Below are 15,426 nucleotides of genomic sequence, written 5' to 3' on the forward strand. Positions count from 1 at the left end.
AATTAACACGAACTAATAAATTAACACAAACTAATAAATACTAAGCTATAGATATGGCATAAAATCATCAATATTTTTGCATAAAATCATTAAAAAAATTAAGAGAGGGAATTAAATGGCATAAAATCATCAATATTAAGCTATAAATATGGCATAAAATCATAAAAAACATTAGATGCACTACTTAATAATTAGAATTATAATTATGTATAACTATATATATACAGAGTAAGGCGATGGTGCGGACGGTCTACATGTGGATCAGCACCAAAGTCAACATGTTTTTAAAAAAGCATCGACTTTGCTATTACACATATATAGCAAAGTCAATGCTTTTTTTTAAAAACATCACCTTTGGTGCTGGTCCACATATGGACCGTCCGCACTGTAGTCTTGCCCTGTATATGTATATACATATATAGTAGTATTATTATTATTAATAGTAGTATTAATTTAGAATTTGTAAGATATAAATTAAATTAAATGAGTACATACATAGGTTACTTTTATGTTACCGTACAATTAATTTGTTACATTTTATATACTTTTTTTTTTGGGTAAAGGAATAAACATTTGCCAAAAAAATTGGAAATTTCCTCAGCAAAGGATCTTTTGCCATGAAATTTCAAATTTTTCCTGGAAAAGTTGTGGTTTTTTAATTTCTAAAAATGTATGCATATGTTTCAGACTCGGATGCTTAGTAGTTAGTTTTATAACTATGCATAACTATATATTTATACATATATAGTATTATTATTATTAATAGTAGTATTATTTTAGAATTCATAAAATATAAAATCTTTCAAATGTATGCTTTAGTTTTATGGACAATTAATGATTTTCTAATGTATGGACTTCTATCAAGCTGGAGCACTAAAGATTATATGGCTTGTCCTATTTGCAACACAGGAACATCATCATTGAGGTAGAGAAGTAAAATATGTAACATGGGTCATTGTTGGTATTTACCTTCTGACCATCACTGGAGACAAAGTCGTCTACACGATGGTCACTATGAAACTCGATCTGCACTAAAGTAATTATCTGGTGAGGACATAGCGAGGTAATTAAAATGTGTAGAAACAGTGAAATTGAGAAAGCATCCAAGTCTGAAACATAAGTGTACACAAGCAAAGTTGAATTGGACCAAAAAGATTATATTTTTTGGCTTGGAATATTGGCCTTTTTTAAAAATAAGACATATTCTTGATGTTATACATATTGAAAAAAATATATGTGGTAATGTTGTTTGAAACTTTGTTGGACATTGATAACAAGACAAATGATAATGATAGAGCTCAAAATATTTGGAAGATATGAAAATAAGGAAACAGCTACATTTAGTAAAATATGGTGATCAAAGATATGTAAAGCCGCATGCGAAATACACATTAACATGACAAAACAGAGTAGTATTTTGTCATTTTTGACTTCCATACAATATATTGATGGATATGCATCAAAGCAACTCAAAAAGTGTTAATGTTAAAGATAGTAAGATGATGTGATTCCGCCCGAGCCCGCTCAACTGATAACCCGCTGGGGTGCTGACCCGACACGGATGAAGACTAGGCCAATCACAAGAGCTCAAATTAAGAGATTTAAGAACAAACTGGGAGCATTTATATAGGGGGCAATCAATCTCAACAGAGCTTGTCCATACTTGAAGATACAAAGCCTATTCTAAGCGTCCAAGTGGTGGAAGCCAATACGGACCCAAGTAGCAGTTTTGGTGCAAATATGGACAATGGGCAGCATGAAATGGTTCCAAATCTTTATGGATTCAATACATATGTATAAGAGGATATGGAATAAAGTCAAGGCAGCTTCAAAGGCATTCAAAATGGGGTTGTACGGACAGCTTCAAATTTGGCCTATTTTTTACTGTATTTTGTGCTGGCTTTACTGTATTTTGCTAAGTTGGCTTTTTCTTCCACTTCCAAGCATGGGAAACGTGTGGGACTTCATATTCAGCTTATTTGGCATCCTACAAAGCATATTGAAGCTGATATGGAGCTCAATTTGGTCAAAGAATGGTCAAAGTCAACTTAGTCAAAAAGCTAGTATTATAGTTTCCTAATTTGATTCTACTTTTTGTTTTAGGAAATTACCATTACTTTTTAGTTTTTATTTATTTATTTTCTGGAAAAATAAGTTTAGGAAAGTTATTATTTTATTATTTTCATTGTAAATTAATTAATTCCTAATTCAAAATAAAGGAATTAATTAATTCAAATTAGATTAGGAAAGGAGTGAGAATTTCGGCCACCATAGAACTCTTTATTGTGTGGCCTGTTTTTCCTAGGGTTTTTAGGGTTTATTTTGTTTCTTTCAAAACCTATTTAAAGGCTTATTTTTAATAAGAATACAACTTTGATTTGATTGAGAAAATACTTATGAGATTAACTATCTTTTTGTTCTTTGAGAACACCTAAAACACCATTAGAGAATTGGTTGTTTTAGCTTGACTTATCAATAGGTTTTCCATCCCCTATTGTGGCGTCTACATTATACCAAGGTTTCTAACCATAGGTTGGTTAGGGGCTGAGGTCAATTCCATTAGAACTTGAACTTAATTAAGATCCGGACTAATATAATATGGGTTTAGGAGTAGGTCGTCCTAGGTTCATATCATAAGATAATAGGAGTCAAAAGTCATGATTGTCATGTGTTACTCCAGTGTCTTGTTTCTATTAGGATCCAAAAATTTTTGCCATGGGATATTTATACTCTACTGGTTGAGTTATCAAGTTTTCTTCAACAATTATGTACAAAGTCGATTTCCTTTAATGATTTGATTAAGTTGGAAGATGGAGTTGCATTTATACTGTGAAAATTAGAAAGAATCTTCCTACTAGCATTTTTTGACATCATGGTTCATTTAGCTGTTAATTTACTGCATGAAGCACAACTTGTTGGATCCAACTGAAAGGTAAATTAATGAGATTCAATTTGTAACTATATATCTTTAAATAATTATGTTTCTAAATTTAATTTATATAAAAAACTTTCTTATTATGTAGGGTTTAGGAACTTACAATGGCTATGTGAAAAACAAAACTAGCCTAGAAGGTTCCATTGTAAAGGCATAGAATGTGAATAAGGCACTGACATTTTGTTCAATATATTTCCCTGATATTGAGACTAAATTTAATAGGCCAGAACAAAATGTTGATGTTGATAATGAAGTTGGAGATATTTTTGTATTCAACCAACGAGCAAAACCATATGGTGCTTCTCATCTAGAACTATTGGAGAAAGAGGAAATTAAGAAAATACATTGGTATATTCTTAATAATTGCAAGGAAATTGCATATTATTTAGAGTAAGCAAATATCATCTTCAAATTTGAAATATATTATTTATATTTCAGTTGTGATAATTTTGGTGGCATAAATTTTAAATAATTATTTCTCTACTTTAGTTAGCAAATGCTTGAATTGGAAAAAGAAAGTAGTGACAATTTGTTCCAAAGGCAACAAGAAAAGTTTCCAGCATAGTTTCAGAATCGTGTAAGTAATTCTGCATCAATTCAAGTCATATAAAACTATAATTATATTAATATTTTGAAATTGTTATTTCCCAAAATTTTGAATTTTGTACTATAGATAGAAATTTTACATTCTCAAAGAACAGTGGATACAACTGATGATTTATATTTACTAGCACGAGATGATCGGCTTAAAACTCAAAATAGTAGAATTATGGTACAAAGAGTACATGAAGAGGACGAGATGGACTTCTATGGAGTTTTAGAATCAGTTGTTAAAGTACACTATAAATTGGATAAATCTGCATTTGTGTTCAAGTGTAAGTGGTTTGATACAAATCCCAAAAAAAGGGGTGCAAAAGGATTTACACTTAACGACAATTAATATTCGTCACCAGTGGTATACTGATGATCCTTATACTCTGGCAAGTTAAGCTTGCCAGTTTTCTAAATTGATGATCCTAGATTAATGATCAACTAGAAAGTTGTATAAAAGGCACACTATAAAAATTTGTGGGATATTCCTGAGACGAGAGAGGAGGATGATAAAATTGAAATATCATCACTAGATGCATATCAAGAGGATGAGCCATCAGATACTGTTTGGGGAGTTAATGATGAGTTAAATGGGCTATTATTTATTTATTATTTATGATATTATATATATATATATATTATTTATATTATATATAAAAATAAAATAGTTAAAAAAAATTTTCCTATGTCATCGTTAGATTTAAATACAATTGATTATTATATATTATCTTTGAAATCATATATTACGATTATATATGCCATGCATAGCACGGGGATTAATGCTAGTATATATATAAATCCTATATTTGTATCTTGTAGTATTTGTTTGCATTTTTTTTTTAACTAAGAATGAAAACTTTAAAATTGTATTGTATTTTGAATGATATTAATTATTTTTAGATAAACCTATTTTCTGGCCATTTTGGAACTCTATTTTTTAAGATTTAAAAGGATTAAATTAAAAAATTCTTTTTTATTTATTGATTGCCAAAAGATTAAATGAAAAAGGGAATAATAAATGGAGGAGAAATTATAGCCGTTGATAACCAAGCTGCCATTTGTTTTTAGATCTTCAAAAACTTAAGTTAAGCTTAAATTAGGGAAAAACTTTTTTATGCCACCTGTATAAGATGACATTGTGTGACATTGCACTCGCAAGCAGACACCGAATACATTTTATATAGGGCCTACATTATTTATTTTTTTAATTGTGTGATGCTGCAAATGATTATAGGTCAAAGATCACATTTGGCCTACATTATTTATTTTTTTAATTGTGTGATGCTGCAAATGATTATAGGTCAAAGATCACATCTCCTTTCAAATTTACCCATAAACCCTCATTCTCTCTCATTTTCTCAACAAACCTATCCCATCAATCATTAAAAAAAATGTAGGAAAGGAAATTTTTGTCTTTGTGAATTCAAAAAACTCAATACACCTTCGGAATGCCTTACATAATTTGAGACTGAATTTAAACCTTTGGTTTCTACACTTTTATATGTCATTTCAGGAAGTGATGCCTTAACAAGAGCGATCCCAACTCCATTCCAAATACCCAAAGTGGTCCTATATAGGAAAGCCTTATCGAATATTCTATTGAAAGTCTAGTGAAACCTCCTTCAATTGGATATAATCTTATAGTGCTGATAAAATAACATAAATATTTTCTTTTATGAAATTATTATAAAATCATCAATCAAAGATAATATAATAAACATATATATTAGGTTAATCCATCAAAATAATTTAAAAAGTACAAATGACTAAATACAAATATATATAAAATGCTTAATATATTTGTTTACATTAGAATCGGTGAAAAAAATATTTACGATCATTAAAGTCAAGAAAAAGAATAATACATCCATAGTAAAATAGCATAGGAACAATGAAAATTCCTGGACATGATATATGCAAACAGTTAGCTGAGACCTAAGCGACTGATTTAAAACACTAAACTATATGATGTGCTCAGTGAATGAACAAGTATTATGTAAATAAGTGTTATTCATAAAAAAACAAAAATTCATTTTTCTCAAAACTTCACTTTCACTCTTTAAAAGTCTCCCTTATTTTAACAAACTGGTTTTACAAAATTTATAATTATCCTAAAAACATCCCAACTTTGTAATCCATTTAAGAAGGAAATTAAAATCCTATCCCATCAATCATAAAAAAAAATAAAAAAATTAGGAAAGGAAATTTTTGTCTTTATGAATTCCAAAAGCTCAATACACCTTCGGGAATGCCTTAGATAATTTGAGGTTGAATTTAAACCTTTGGTTGCTACACTTTTATATGTCATGTAAGCAAGTGATGCCCTAACAAGAACGCTCCCAGCTCTTTTCCAAACACCCAAAGTGGTCCTATATAGGAAAGCTTTACCAAATATCCTATTGAAAATCTAGTGGAACCTCCTTCAATTGGATATAGTCTAATAGTGCCGATAAAATAACATAATTTTTTTTTATGAAATTATCACAAAATCATCAATCAAAGATAATATAATAGACATATATATTAGATTAATCCATCATAGCAATTTAAAGAGTACAAATGACTAAATACAAAATATAAAAAATGCTCAATATATTTGTTTACATTAGAATCGATGAAAAAAAATATTTATGATCATTAGAGTCAAGAAAAAGAATAATACATCCATAGCAAAATAACATAGGAATAATGAAAATTCCTAGACATGATATATCTAAATAGTTAGCTGAGACCTAAATGAACGGTTTAAAACACAAAACTATAAGATGTGCTCAGTGAATGAACAAGTATTATGAAAAGAAGTGTTATAAACATATATTATACTCGTTTTCTACTTACAAATAAACATATATTATACTTGTTTTCTACTAACAATATCCATGTGTACCCTAACCTATGGCAAGACCATAACTAACGTTCTAGTGTGTTGTCAACTACTGAGGAAGGTACAAACTGTTAATACGATCCTTGGCATTCGAGAGACATCACATACTGGACTTCCAATCCAACCTCATATATCATGTGATTATGCTAGGGATGGTCAAATAAGGATGGTCAAATAAGCGCACTTAGTCATAATTTAACAAATCCATATCATATCACAAAATGGTATAATAATCCATAACTCGGTATCCAACTCATAACCCAAAATATTTATAATTTTCAAAATAATACCCATAACCATCATATTAAAATATTCTCACAATATCCAACATAATTGTATATATATGTATACTTGTCTAGCTTTATATCAAAATTTATTATGCCAAACTATTCATTTTGATATACCATAATATGCTAATTCAAAATAATTTTAGAAATTATAATAAAATAATTTATATATCATATAAAATCAAACACATAATTCACAAAACCATTTCAAAAAATAAAATTTACTTATTGAAATGCTGTTGACTCTTGAGCTACAGTTGGATCACCTCCAATTTCTATTCCGATGCTTAAAATATTTCCAAAGTTTCCCAATTAAGCACCATAATTTAATAAACCTATATAAGCTCCAGTATTATTCTATACGAAAAATGGATACTCCCTTTTAAAATGACTAAGCTGTCCATAGTGGTTGTATCCATTGCCAATATGATAAATCATAAAGTGAAATCTACCACAAAAGCTAGATGGAACACGATAATTTTGTTTAAGTTGTCCATCCCAGCATTCATTATGCTATTTCAAATGATGGGAATCACTGTTGCAATCCACTAGTTGCATACTAGTACCATGAGCAGAGGTAACTCCACAAACTCTATAATCGCTAACACAATTATACCTTCTCTAATATTGAAACTACCAAATAATCCAGAACCATAACAACCCGTTTCAAAATAATCTCTAATTGGAAATGTCCAAAAAAGTACAATTAATAAGTTAACATCTAACATTACTCAAAATACCATGCCTTTTAACCTCAAAAATTGCACTTTCAATAGTCTTAGTTGAAACTTTAGTTAAACAATTTTTGGGATCCACTATCTATGGAATCTAATTGATACTCCATCTAATTCATGCTGAATCGAAAATCTAACATGTCCACAATGAAGATGCATTTTTGAATCAATACAAAAGAAAATAGAACTAATACATCACATCCAAATAAATAAATACAACTGTGATTAAGTCACATGTTTAGAAAGAAAAATCAAACATCGAAAAACATAAAGATGTTGCAACTCAAATACTACAACATAGCCAATCATTATCAAGATATAATGCCATATCTGGAAAGATAAAACAATATCGAAAGAAAATGGCCATGCAATTAAAGTGTCACACTGCCATTAACTCAACGCCAAGAACAATAATAAAGTTATGACAACAAAACAATTATCAGAAGGAAAGGATGCACACATAGATATGAGTCCAAAGGATTAAAAAACATAATGCTTTGATATCAAGTTGACAGGAGCACTCTCTAATCCTTCCCAAATACCCTAGGTGGTTTTATCTAAAAAAAGCATTACCAAATACTCTATTGAAAATCCAGTAAAACCTCCCCTAATTAAATATAACCCAATAGTGCACATAAAGTAACATAAATATCTTTGATCGAATTCTCACAAAATCGTCAGTCAAAGATAATATAAAAGTCATATATATTAGGTTAATCCACTAGAGCAATATAAAGTTAACAAATGAATAAATGCAAAATATCAAAAATGCTCAATATAATGTATGCAATAGAATCAATGCAAGAAAGAATATTTAATATCATTAGAGTCAAGGAAAAAACAATACATCTGCAGCATAATAACAAATGAACAATGAAGATGCCTTAAGATGATGTATGTAATCGGTTAACTGAGGTTAAAGGGAATAATTTAAAATACAAAACTATGAGGCGAGCTCAATGAGTGAACAAGTAAAGTATTACGAGAATAAATGTTTAAAATCATTTCTCTCAAGACTTCACTTTCTCTTTTTGGATATAATTATCCTAAGTATATAGCAATTTCGTAAACCATTGAATAAGGAAATTAAAATCCAATAATATCCGTCACCTCATAAACCATTAATACTTTTATGAATCATAATTTATAAATATTGGTTATCAAAAATATATAAAGCATATAAACATATATTGTATTCGTAAGCTACCACCAATATCTCTATGTATATGAAATTGTCGTACAACCACAACTAGCATCCTAGTGTGTTGTGGAATACTAGGGGACGGTGAAACTGCCAATGCAACTCTCAACGTTCTAGAGGTATCACAAATTAGAATCTTTCATCCAACCTTATGAATCACGTGATCAAGTAGGAGATGATCAAATAAGTGTAGATAGTCATATTCATTTACATATATATATATATATATATACTTGTATATTTATATACTAAAATTTGTTCATGCCAAACCATTCAGTTTAACATACCATAATATGTAATTCAAAATAATTCTTTTTACATCGTGTAATAAAGCATACGACTTAAATAATTCTAGAATTAATAGTAATAATCCTAAGATAATTTATATCATATAAAACCAAGCACATAATTCATAAAATCATTTCATAAAATAAAATTTACTTATTGAAATGCAGCTCACTCTTGATTGACATTCGGATAGCCTCCAATCTTTGTCACGATGCCTGAAATATTTCCAAAATTTTCTACTTAGGCACCATAATTCGATAAAATAAATTTGTGGATGCACACTGCAGGCTAAACTCATTCTCACAATCTCACAATCTTAATTTCCGGTGTAAAAAATCTAATTTTCCAAAATTTTCCAAAAACCTAGAAATTGGGATTTTTCAACTTAGTGTTTAATTAATGAAATAGAAACATCGAATAAATCCTATTAAACTCCAATTACACTTTACAACTTGAATTTTATCGTAGGTTGTCCAATTACAATGCAATTTTATCCAATAATTACCCAATTTATCCCGTTTGACCAAAAGTTAGAAAACTACACAAATAGTGTCGAAAAATTACAAATGGTATATCGTTGGAAAGTTTATGAGATAAGGATTACAATGGTGAACTCATCTTGCAAGAATTATATTTCCAATGGCTAAAAACTACCAAAAAGCCATTGTGAAGCTTGTATTATTTGAACTGGAGAAAATCAAAATGAATAGACACCATACATGGATTCAAAATGTCAAAATATGTGAGGTAATGTGGGCAATTGGCCTGGGTTTGCTGAAAAATGAATAAATCAGAGTATGGCCAGAGCTCCACCATCGTTGGTTGGAATGGTTTGAATTTGGCTTTTGATAAATTAGAAGGTTGGCATTTCTCCTAGTAAGCGCATGTAATACAAATATGGTGGGTAATGGGTCTTTTTTTGATAAGATGAAAACATGGCCATTGGATTTTAAATGGCCACCACTAGTGCGTAGATGGTTTAATTACTATAAAATTTTATGGAGTTGTTAGAAATCTCCTTGGATTCCTTTCAAGGTGGATTTTTTTAGGTTTTTAAAGGGTATTTTAGTAATTTTAGTATTTTCAGAGGGTTTCCAAACATTAGAAGACCTAGGCATTGATTAAAAGGACTTATATAGACTTTGGGTCCACTACAAGATAAAGTGCACAGGTTTGGGCATTGTAAAAATTATACTGCATAAGAAATTTTGTATAACCATAACTTTTGATTCATAACTTAGAATCAAGTGGCCATTAGTTTGCAAACTCTTTTCAACAAGTACCACACAAATACACTAGAATCAAAATCAAAATCTATCTCCAAGGAAAAGTCAAATTTTGGTCCCACTTAAAAAGTTTAAATTGGTCAAACTTGATCAATTTTGGACAAACGTTTCAAAAATATTGAATTCTGAGTATTTTCCCGAAACAAATGTTTACATTCCCTTCTTTAAACTTCTCAAATTCTTTGTCCACTTTGATTTCAAAAAACATACTGATGAGAATCCGCCCGAACCCGCACAACCGACAACCCATTGAGGTGCTGACCCGTTAAGGATAAAGACCGGGCCAATCACTAGAGCTCAAGTCAAGAGATTTAAGGACAAACTGGATGCCTTTATATAGGGAGTAATTAATTCTCAAAAGGGCTTGACAATACCCAAAGATACAAAGCCCGTTTTAAGCATCCGAGTGGTGGAGGCCGATATGGACTCGGGTAGCTGTTTTGGTGCAAATATAGACTCCAGGCAGCAAAAAATGATTCGAAAAATTCATGGATTCAATGAATATCTTTAAGAAGTTATGGAATCAAGTCAAGGTAGAACCAAAGGCAAACAACAAGTGGTTGTGCACATAGGGGCAAGACATGCCGGTTTTGCTATATTGTTTACTGAATTTACTATATTTTGCTGAGTTGACATTTTCTTTTTGTTCCAATGAAGGGAAACATGTGGAACTCAATGCTTATCCTATTTGCCTTCCTAAAATTCATATGGAAGCTGATTTGGAGCTTAAATTGGTCAAAGATAGCTCATATAGAAAGATAATCAATTAGTTTCCTAATTTGATTTTGGCTTTTTGTTTTAGGAAGTTAGTCTTTTATTTGCTGTTAATTTATTTATTTACTGGACAAATGAACTTAGGAAAGTTGTTATTTTATTTTTTTCATTGTAAATTAATTAATTCCTAATTCCAAAATAAAGGAATTAATTAATCAAATTTAGTTTAGGAAAGAGTAAGAAATTCAGCCAACAAGTTTCCTAAGCACTATGGTGGCCGATTTTTGTCTTAGCTTTTAGGGTTTATTATTTTGTGATTCTAGCCTATTTAAGGGCTTATTTTTTAGAAAGAACATACTTTTAATAATAATAAAAAATTATTTTGTGAGAAAAAAATTATCTTTGTTCTCTTTTAACACCTAAAACACCATTAGAGAGTGTGTGTTTTAGTTTGAATTATCGATAGGGCATCCATAACCTATTATGGCATCTTCATTATACCAAGGTTTTTTATTATAGGTTGGTTAGTGGTTGAGGTTTTTCCATAAGAACTTGAACTTAATTGAGATCCGGACTAATATAATATGGGTTTAGGCGCGAGTCGACCTAGGTTCGTATCATTTGGTATTAGAGACAAAATTTTGTTCAGGTGTGATCTATCTTATTTGTTTTATTTTATTTTGTGTGAATATGCAATTTTAGCATTAGGTTAGGATTGCTTCTATCATCATACATATTCTGCATATTAAAAAAAAAAAAAAAGAGAAAAGAAGTGTGTTTGCAGTAACAAATACAAAATTCATAAATTTTGCAAATTTTGCATTGAAGAAGAAGAAAGGCCGAATAAAAAAAGAAAAAAAAAGAGGGCCGATTGCTTATTCTCAAAAGAGCTTGTCCATACTCGAAGATACAAAGCCTATTCTAAGCATCCGAGTATTGGAAGCCGATACAGACTGGGATAGCTGTTTTATTACAAATTTGGACTCCGGGTAGCAAGGAATGGTTCCAACACTTCATGAACTCAATGAATATCATTAAAAGGACATGGAATCCAGCCAAGGTAGAATCAAAAGCATCTAAAAAGGACTTGTACGGATAGCATCTCAATTTGGCTGAAAAGTGCTTTTTAGCTGCTGGCTTTGACTTTTCTTATTGTTTGACTTATTCTAATCAAGGGGTAATGTGTGGGAATCATTATTAATCATATTTGGCATTCTACATGGTATATGGAAGCTGATTTAGAGACCAAACAAGCTGGAGATTGGTCAAAGATATCTTAGTAGTCAAACTAGTCAACTAGTTTCCTAATTTGATTTTGACTTTTTGTTTTAGGAAATTAGTCTTTTATTTGGCTTTTATTTATTTATTTTCTGGAAAAATCAACTTAGGAAAGTCATTATTTTATTATTTTCATTGTAAATTAATTAATTCCTAATTCAAAATAAAGAAATTAATTAATCCAAATTAGATTAGGAAATGGGGTGAATTTCGGCCACACTAGGTTTCCTATTCTTTGGTGGTAAGTTTTACCTAGATAATTAGGGTTTTATTTTGTAAATTTTAGCCTATTTAAGGGCTTGTACATTATTCTTACAGAAAATTTTTGTGAGATTGAATTTTCTTTGTTCTCTTTAAACACCTAAAACACCATTAGTGAATGAGTGTTTAGTTTGACTTATCAATAGAAAATCCATCACCTATTGTGGCATCTTCATTATAGCAAGGTTTCTAATCATAGGTTGGTTAGGGGTCAAAGTGACCATTAGAACTTGAACAAAATTAGATTCGGGCTAATATAATATGGGTTTAGGCGCAGGTCGTCCTAGGTTCATATCATTTGGTATCAGAGCCAAAATTTTGTTTAGGTTTGATCTATCTTATTTGCTTTTTTTTGTTTTGTGTTAATCTACAATTTTATTATTAGGTTAAGGTTGCTTCTATCATCATACACGTTCTGCATATTAATAATAACACAAAAAACTCATTCCTAGTTAAATTAGGTTTTCCTTGTTTTACCGTATTTTTGCTTCCTAGTTTGGTCGTTACTTTTCATTATTATTCTTGGTAATTTAGTTCATTGTCGATTTTTCTTTGCTATTTTTGATCTTACATATTTGCATTCATTTATTCAAAAAAACAAAAATTCAAAAAAAAAAAAAAAAGAGAGTGGTTTGTGGAATAAAAAAAAAATAATGACAAAGTTTGGAAGTTGAATTTTGGTGGTCACTGGGTTTGTTGAGTTTTTGGTTTTGGAATTGCAATTGGATTGTTAATTCTTGCTACTGCAGTTGAGATTATAGTTTTTGAAAAAGAAAAAAGAAGAAGAAAAGCTGAGTAAAAAAAAAAATTGGTTTGTTGAATTTGGTGTTTGCTGGAAATTTCTTTGAATTGCTGAATTGTTGACTGTTTATTCAATATTTAGAGTTGCTGGAGATTTATTTTTGCTGCTGGATAATTGAATTTTGGGTGCTAAAAATATTGGATTAAAATTAGTTAAAGGATTGATACAAAAACTTGAATTACAAAGGACAACAACCAACAACTATTCCTTATTTCCGTCCAATTGATTTTTGTTCGTGTTTGAATTTCTTTTTGTAAATTTTTATTTTGGAATTCTTAATTTCTTACCATCTGGTCCATTATTTATTCCGAAATTTGCTTTGCTAAATTGCCTTATTTTTGCTTAGAAAAGTTTAGAATTAGGTGTTCAAAAATTCACTCGGTATTACTTGCTTTTTGCTACTGTTTTGTTGATAAGTTTAATTAAAATATATTTGTGATTTAATTGTTGTTTTGTGGTTTTTTTAATTATAACTTTGAGTTAATTCTTTGAGTGGAAAAAGGCAAGAGTGTATGAGCTTAAAAGAGGGTAAAAGCTGAAACTAGTGTTCAAACACAAGTATTGAGACCTTGTTTGAGTGAAACACGTAAGAGAATGATTTTGGTGAGGTTCTATTTCATTTTTGTGCTATTCATACTAACATGGCAGATTCAACATTGAGAAGAGGAGATCCATCATTAAGGAACAATGAAAAATAGTATGTGGGATTTAAAGGTGGTTCCTAAGCTACGGGGAGTGGTGAGCAAACGGACATGAAAGCTATCTTGGAGCAATTGCAGTGGATGAATGCTCAATTTGACTATATAAATCAAAGGATGGATAGATTAGAAACATCCCAAGGAAATTGGAATACAAGGTTTGATGCTTATGGAGGCCAAGGACGAAGTCCAGGAGGCCAAGGGCGACTTAGAGAGGAATTTTAGAAAGGTAACTTTGAAGATGACTTAGATGAGGAGTTTGATGAAAATTTTGCACTCCAAGGAAAGCAAATTTGAGGGAGACCAGCAAGGAATGAATATGATGATCTTGGGAATATCAAGGTAAACATACCACCTTTCATGGGAAAAAGTGACCCGGAGGCGTACTTGGAATGGGAGGAGCATATGAAGATGATTTTTGATTGCCATAACTATTCAGAGGCTAAGAAAGTTAAGTTGGCAGCAATGGAATTTGGACATTATGCCCTCCAATGGTGGACTAATAAGAAAAGCACCCGAAAAAGAGTAGGAGATGAATTGATTACTACATGGCGATAAATGAAAAGAGCCATGAGGAAGCGATTTGTTCCATCACACTATCATAGGTTGCTGCATCAAAGACTTCAATCTTTATCTCAAGGAAATAGGTCCGTGAAGGATTATTACAAGGAGATGGAGATGCTCATGATGAGATTGAGCATAAATGAAGATTGAGAAGCAACCATGGCAAGGTTTCTATGTGGATTGAATCGTGAGATAGCCAATCAACTAGAATTACAACAATATGTGGAATTAGAGGAGATGTTGCATGTGGCTATTAAACTTGAGCATCAATTCAAAAGGAGGGGTGTAAGCATAAGGTTCGGAGGTATTTCTAACAGCAGAAGATCAAATCCAAGTGGCTGGAGAAACAATCTTACCTATGAAAACAAGCCAAAACCGAAAGCTGGAAAAGAAAGTTCAAATCGGCCAAGGAGAGAAACTATAACCGAATCTATCCAAGCACATAAAATTGAAGGTAAATTTGATCATAAACCTTCAAGATCTAGAGAAATTGTTTGTTTTAAGTGCCAAGGACGAGGACACATATCCAATCAATGCTCGAATAGAAGAATCATGGCACCAAAAGGTAATGGTGAACTAGAATCCAAAAGTGAGGAAAGTAGGGGAAAGGCCGAATTGAATGATGAAGAACTTGGAGAGGATGAGCGTGAGGAATCTGAAACACTCTAACCTTTAAGGGCTGATTTGAGTTTAGTTGCAAGGAGGGTCCTTACTATATACAAAGATAAGGATCAAGTTCATAGAGAGAACATCTTCCACACCCAATGCGAAATTCAAGGTAACATATGTAGTATGATTATAGATAGTGGAAGTTATGCAAATGTAATTGGTAGCATGGTAGTTAATAAATTAGGCTTAACAACTATTAAACATCCAAAACCATATAAATTACAATGGCTTAAT

Source organism: Ziziphus jujuba, chromosome 1, assembly GCF_031755915.1.
Source record: "Ziziphus jujuba cultivar Dongzao chromosome 1, ASM3175591v1".
Lineage (NCBI taxonomy): Eukaryota > Viridiplantae > Streptophyta > Magnoliopsida > Rosales > Rhamnaceae > Ziziphus > Ziziphus jujuba.